This window comes from Pleurodeles waltl, chromosome 6, assembly GCF_031143425.1.
Source record: "Pleurodeles waltl isolate 20211129_DDA chromosome 6, aPleWal1.hap1.20221129, whole genome shotgun sequence".
NCBI classification, from domain to species: Eukaryota; Metazoa; Chordata; class Amphibia; order Caudata; family Salamandridae; genus Pleurodeles; species Pleurodeles waltl.
Window position 1 is genome coordinate 346,574,611 of NC_090445.1, and position 7,745 is coordinate 346,582,355.

Here is a 7,745-nt window from a genome sequence, read left to right on the forward strand (position 1 = left end):
GTGGATTCTGTATGAGCATGTGCTGTGCATGGTGTAGGTGTACTACAACTCTACATGAATTTCTCCTTTTGTCTGTGTCTTCCATGCAGGTCAGCGCCCATCAGAAAAAGGGGTTATGGAGAGCCATCGCCAAGCAAGTGTGGACCCTGGACATCCATAGGTGGCGGAGCACCCACCCTAAGGTAGGCACTACGTAACCCATAGGGCAGGGTGCTGTGTAGACAAAAGGCAGGACATGTACCTATGTAGTTTACATGTCCTGGTAGTGTAAAACTCCTAAATTTGTTTTACACTGCTGTGAGGCCTGCTCCTTCCATAGGCTAACATTAGGGCTACCCTCATATGCTGTTTGAATGGTAGCTCCTGATCTGAAAGGAGTAACAAGGTCATATTTAGTATGGCCAGAATGGCAATACAAAATAATACTGACTGGTGAAGTTGGATTTAATATTACTATTTTAGAAATGCCACTTTTAGAAAGTGAGCATTTCTCTGCACTTAAATCCTTCTGTGCCTTACAATGCTCGTCTGGCTAGGTTCACTTGACAGCTCCCTTGTGCATTCACTCAGAGAAACCCAACACAGGATTCTCAGCCACCCTTGCATACATCTGCATACTGAATGGGTCTTCCTGGGCTGGGAGGGTGGAGGGCCTGACACTCACATGTCAAAGGACAGTAGCCTGCCCTCACACAAAGGACTGCCACACCCCCTACTGGGACCCTGGCAGACAGGATAGAACTGAAAGGGCATCTTGTGCACTTCTAAGCCACTCTTTGAACTCTCCCCCACTTCAAAGGCACATTTGGGTAGTTAAGCAGGGCTTCTGACCATACCAACTCGGACACTTCTGAACAAGATACCAATGGAGAAGAAACCCTGAACCAGAACCTACAACCTGCCAAGAAGAACTGTCTGGCTGCCCAAAGGACTCACCTGACTGCTTTGCTGAAAAGGACTGCTGCCTTGCTGTTGCCCTGCTGCCTTGCTGGTCTCTGGCTGTGCTGAGAAGTGCTCTCCAAGGGCTTGGATAGAGCTTACCTCATGTTCTCTAAAGTCTCAGGACCAAAAAGACTTCATTCCTGCAAGAGAACTCCCTGTGCGGAAAAATCGATGCACAGCCTGCAAGAAACGACGCCCAGCCTCCATCGTGGTGAGAAAATCACTGCATGCCAAACCAGAACAACACAGCCTGACTTCGCAATGAGAAGATCGACGCAGCACCAGCGTAGCTACTGGGAATTCGATACATGGCCCACTGGATCGATGCAAAGCCGAGCCGGAACGACGCAGCCCGACTTTCTGAGAGGAATCAACACACAGCCTGCCATACGGTAGATATTTCCACGCAGCGCCCACCGGATCAACGCAGCCCCTGTGACTTCGTCCTGCAAGCACCGGATTTCAACGCATCGTCCCCGGGGCTTCCGAAAACCCCGCAACCCGAAGAGAATCCCAGTCTACGTGCCGGAAATCGACGCAAGGCCTGTCCTGTGTGAAAACTCAATGACACATTGCATGTGTGCATCAGAAAAATTGACGCACACCTACCCATTTTCCACACATCTCCTCTGCGGTCCCTTGTGGAGAATTTGAACGCAAACCAGGTACTTTGTGCTTGCAAGAGACATTTGTTGCTTTTAAAAGACACTTTATATAATTTTTACAGTGATATTTCAACATATACTTATTGCATCTTAATCGTTTTGACCTGCATCTTTTCAGATAAATATATATTTTTCTAAACACTATGTGGTGTATTTTTGTGGTGCTATTCTGTGTAATTGCATGATTTATTGCACAAATACTTTACACATTGCCTTCAAAATTGAGCCTGACTGCTCAGGGCCAAGCTACCAGAGGGTGGGCACAGGATAATTTGGATTGTGTGTGACTTATCCTGATTAGAGTGAGGGTCCTTGCTTGACCAGGGGGTAACCTGACTGCCAACCAAAGACCCCATTTCTAACAGCGTACCACTGAGTTAGTGATGAAAACTAAAACCAAGTCCAAAGATTGTAGCCTTGCCTGGATGGTAATATAGACATGTGCTCAAGATTGACAGAATTAACAGAGCTCAGCTCCGTGCCTGAGGGCAAACTCACATTGCCAACCATTGCTTGGATATGAGGATGCAATGTTCAACGTCATGCGTTATACGGCACAGATCAGCTCAGGCGCACGCCTACAAGATTGATGGTTTACGTTGCCATCGATACAGGGACGCAATGAACATCATCATGAGTCTTGCAGAGGAGATTGGCTTCAAGTGTGCGCCTACTAAAATGACGGTTCCTGCTGCACGTGTCAGGTCCCCCAAGCGCACCCCCAAACCTGAGTTTTTAGAGATGATCCTTGGGGAACCAAAGCGACATGCCAGGGACGAGGTTCCTGAGAACAGACTTGACGTTCGCAAAGATTTGACGGACTTGATGGTCGGAAAAACTCACAGCGCCAGTAACACAGCTCAAATCCGGGAATCGACTGCACCATGAGGGATCATCCTGCCAGTCCACAGCACGTTGTCGCCAATACAAAGTCTTTGGTGGTTAAAAAGTACTTTTATTGGTAATAAACAGGACGATCCAGAGTACAGTTGTGCCCCCTTCCACCTGGCCTCTTTCCGCTTCTCCCCGCTCATCTCTCTTTCCGGTCTCTCTCCCATCCACTCCCTACCACTCACCCACATTCCAATTCTATGCACGCTCAGAGTTTGTTGGCATTCCACAAACTCTGATCTAAGCTAAGACCCAACATCTGCATAAAAATCTCCTGAGAGAACTCAGAAGCCTGATCTTAGGTGCTGCACACATGGTGTCAAGGGCTTTCAGGCAGGCCTCTGTCCAGGTCACCTTTCCCGGCTGCTTCCTAGAAGTATTACAGCTGCATTAAGAGGAGAGCAATGGTGCCATATGCCTTAACAGATAAAACTCCTACAGCATCATGTGAGGCCCAGGAAGGCCCTCACTTCAGTCTGTATTTTAGGGGGTTGCCAGGCCAGGGTAGTGTCAGTCTTGGCCTGGATGATCCACACCTTGCCCTACTCACCATGTGGCCTAGATAAACCACAGAACTCTGCCTGATCTGACACTTACTAGCCTTGACTGTCAGGCCCACCTGCTGCAGGGACTGAAGCACCTCCTGGAGGTTGGGCAGGTGTTCTTGGGTTTTTGGGCCCTGTTGACTAACCTTTGATACTCTAATAGGTTGCGGGCATTCCTTCAGCTGAATAGCATTGCCCTAAAATGAAAGTGTCCCTCTGGGGTAAAGAATGCTAACCTCTCTTTTGCCCCTTCAGCCAGAGCATTTAGCAGTACCCTGATGTAAGGTCAAAAGTACTACGAAACTTGGCAATGTCCAGCTTGTCTATGATCTTATCAGCTCACAGGATGTGATGTGCATCAATCTGAGTAACGGAATGAAGCCCTCAGTTGTTCACACAGAACCTGAGTTCTGAGAGGTGCCCTGTGGGGTAGCCTTAGGTACCAGCATCACAGGGCTAGACTAAGGGACTGTTGAGAGGGCTTAGTCACCCTTATCACCAGTATATTAGAGATGTCCTCCTTGATACTGGCCCTCACATTCTTTGACAGCCTGTAAATTGTATTTTTAACAGGGGGACTGTCTGCAGTGTCTATGTCATAGATACACAAATGTGTAAGCCCAGGGGTGAGGGAGAACAGAGAGGAAAACTGCCCTAACAACTAGTGACAGTCACTTTGCTGCTCTGGGGTCAGAGTAGGGGAGAGGTAAACACCTTCTACTGGCCCATTGTACCCCTGGGCAGACAGGGGGTCAGGGAGTGGTTTGCTCTCCTCTTCCTCCCCTCCATCTGCCACTAGGAACACATTGACTTCAGCCCTCTAAAAGTGGGGTTGGAGGTGTTTTTAGGGGTCTTCAGACCAGGTAGATGGACTCCCCTTTCCACTCCATCACCTTGCATGGGCCTGTCCAGTTGCTCTGGAGAGCTCTAGGGGCCAGATGTACAAAACTTTTTGCACGTCGCAAACAGCGAATTTTGCTGTTTGTGACGTGCAAAAATCACATTGCGATGCCCAATCCCCGTTTTGCGAGTCGGTAACCTGGAGTCGCAGCGCTTTTTGTATTGTTTTGTGACCGCGAATGCGGTCGCAAAACAATCGCAGTTAGCACCCATTTCAAATGGGTGCTAGCCATTCGCAAAAGGGAAGGGGTCCTTATGGGACCCCTTCCCCTTTGTGAATGCATTGAAAACATTTTTTCAGAGCAGGCAGTGGTCCTATGAACCACTTCCTGCTCTAAAAAAATGAAACAAACACGTTTCATTTTTTAGTTTTGTAATGCATCTCGTTTTCCTTTAAGGAAAACGGGCTGCATTACAAAAAAAAACTGCTTTATTTAAAAGCAGTCACAGGCCACCATCCCTGTGAGTGCCGCAAGTCTCAAATTACGACCCACCTCATTAATATTAATAAGTTGGGCCTTTGCGACCCCCTTGAGAGTCGCTGATGGTGTCAGGGACACCATCCTACATTTTGAATTGCAATTTGCGAGTCGCAATTCAGACTCTACTTACATCTGGACCTAGATTCCTAAGACTTCATAACCAACACCTTCTGGACATGTTTAAGCTCTACCAGGGTGGCCTTCTGGTCATATCAGAGTTTCATGACTTCTCAACGGGCCTCAAGTTCGTTTTTTATCTTTTGTCAGAAGCAACGCATCTGGTTGCGGAGATCCATCATGTAGCAGACCACTTCCTGAGTGGGTTTCCTGGAACTTTGTTCCCACCCCTCTCATTCAAGGCTGAAAGGTCCTCTAACAGGATGACCATAGAGGAGCTCAAATGGGCTAAACCCAACCCCTTCTGTGACACCTCCCGGTAGGCAAAAAGAAGGCATGGCAGGAGGACATCCCACTTATGGTTCATTGGCTCAGGTAGGCTCATTATCATGCCTTTAAGGGTCTTGTTGAATCTCACCACAAGCCTGTTTTTTTGGGTGAGAGGGTGTAGAGAATTTGTAAGTCTCATGGACTGTATGCTGACATGCAGTCAGTGCCTCGGTCATCCACTACCTCTTGGTGGAACCCCACAGGAGTGAAAATCCCCATCAGGGCCCTGGTCACTGCAAGTGCTGATACTGACCTCAGAAGGGTGGCCTCAGTGTAGGGGGTAGTTTGGTCCACCAAGACTAGAATGTTTTTCACTACTTTTTAAATACATTGCACCCTGACTGGTGGGCTGTTTAGGGTCTACTTCATGGGTGACTTCTATGTATTTAAAATACAGGTTTGAGCCTGGAAAGAGGCTTTGTCTAGGTCAAAAGGGCAGTTTAAAACTACATACACAGGCTGCAATGACAGGCCTGGGACATGTTTGAAAGTGCTATTTAAGTGGATGGTGCAATCAATGCTACAGGCCCCATAGTACTATTTAAGTTACAGGCCCTGGGTACTCATAATGCCATTTTTACCAGGGGCTTTTAAGTAAATTAAAAATGTAATTTGAGGATGAGCCAATGTTGCCATGTTGTAAGGGGTAGGTACATGTACTTTATCAATGTTTAGCAGTGGTTAGAGCACATTGTCCTAAGGCCAGCAAAAACAAAATAATCAAAAAGGGGTAAGGCAAAAACTTTGGGGGAAGACCAGCCTAAGCCTTACAGGTCTAACAACCACCAACACCAACCATTAGAACTTCTATCTTCTCTGTATTAATTTTCCACCAATTTCTGTCCCTCCATTTTTACACTTTACATAGGCAATGATTCACTTTCTTGTGACATAAAGACTAGGAGAAATAGAAGAGAGGGTAGGCAGTAAGAAAAGGGACAAGATTTCAAAAATCAAAGCAGCAACCTTTTATTTTCACTCTCAAGAAATGTTTATGTGCTGTTTTGGTCAATAACTATACTAGAGACAAGAGGGAAACAACCTTTTCAACGCAGGCAGAGCCACCCGTGCTGTTACTACATAAGCACAACAATGCTTGCCTGAACCACACATGTGCCTTAACCACGCAAATGCGTGGTTGAGGCACATGCGTGGTTGGGAGGAACAGCGGGTATAGCAACAGGAAAGAAGCTCTGGACGTGGCCGGGTAAGTGGGGCTGGGGCCGGGTTTGGGGAGAGATTGGAGTACTTTTAAGGGCCAGGTGGGGTTGGAGGGCTCAGGGTGGGGGAGAATGGGCAGTTTTGGTGGCGGTTTTAGGACTCAGCATGGGAGGTTGGGGTTGTTTTTTGACGGGGGTTCTGTTTTAGGGCTTAGGGCAGGAAGAGAGCGGGGTAGTTTTAAGGTGGGAAGGGGCCGTTTTGGAGGCGGTTTTAGGGCTCAGGGTGGGGGGACAGGGTTGTTTTTTGGGAGGGGGTTACTTTTAGGGCTCAGGATGGGGAGGGGGGCTAGTTTTCAGTGCAGGTTGAGGTCAGAGGGCTCATGTGGGGAGGAAGGCGCAGTTTTCAGGGGTGGTTTCAGGGCTCAGGGTTGAGGGATTAGGGTTGTTTTTTGGCAGGGGGTCAGTTTTAGGGGGGGCGGGAGGGGTAGTTTTCAGTGCAGATTGGGGTTGGAGGGCTCAGGGCATGGGGTATGGGCAGTTTTTGGGGGAGGTTTTAGGGCTCTGGGTGAAGGGGTGGGTTGTTTTTTGGCAGGGGGTCAGTTTTAGGGCTCAGAGCAGGGGGAGGGGGAGTTTTCAGGGTGAGATCAAAGGGCTCAAGGTGGGGGAAGGGGCAGTTTTCAGGGATGGGGTCAGTTTTAGGACTCAGGGCGGGAGTGCTGGGGTTAGGTGACTTATTAGCAGGGAGCAGGGTTATAGGCCTCAGAGCAGGAGGGAAGGGGTAGTTTTAAGGGCGGGGGTTGGGTGATTTGCAGGGCTGGGGTATCAGGTGTTAGGGCACAGGGCGAAGGGGCTGGGTTATCTAATTTACCATGCATATTTGTTAGACTTTTCATCCTTGGCGTGGCCTCCCTTAACTTTTTGACTCTGTTTCCCAGGTTGTTGATGTGTGCTGGATTCTGTTTTTGCTGGTTTTGTTACTCTGGGCACTTTACCGCTGCTAACTAGTGCTAAAGTGCAAGTGCTCCTATACAAAATGTGTAAGTATTTGGTTCATCCCTGATTGGCATATTGATTTACCAGTAAGTCCCTAGTACAGTGCACTAGAGGTGCCCAGGGCCCTCAAATCAAATGCTACTAGTGGGCCTGGAGCACTGGTTGTGCCACCCACATTAGTAGCTCTGTAAACATGGCTCAAACCTGCCACTGCAGTGTCTGCAGTTTTAAACTGTAAATTTGACTTGGCAAGTGTACCCACTTACCAGGTCCAAACCTTCCCTTTTCTTACATGTAAGGCACCCCTAAGGTAGGCCCTAGGTAGCCCCAAGGGCAGGGTGCAGTGTATGGTTAAGGTAGAACATATAGTAATGTGTTTTATATGTCCTGACAGTGAAATACTGCTAAATTTGTTTTTCACTAATGCAAGGCCTGGCCCTCTCTTAGGTTAACATGGGGACTACCTTTAAATATGATTAACGTGTAGATTCCCTTTGGGAGCTGATAGATATATCGAGTTTGGGGGTCTCTGAGCTCCCAATTTAAAAATACATCTTTTAGTAAAGTTGATTTTAAGATTGTGTGTTTGAAAATGCCACTTTTAGAAAGTGAGCATTTTCTTGCTTAAAGCCTTCCTGTGACTCTGCCTGTTTGTGGATTCCCTGTCTGGGTCAGTTTGACAGTTGGGCTGTTTGCACCTCTCTCTAGACAGTGACACAA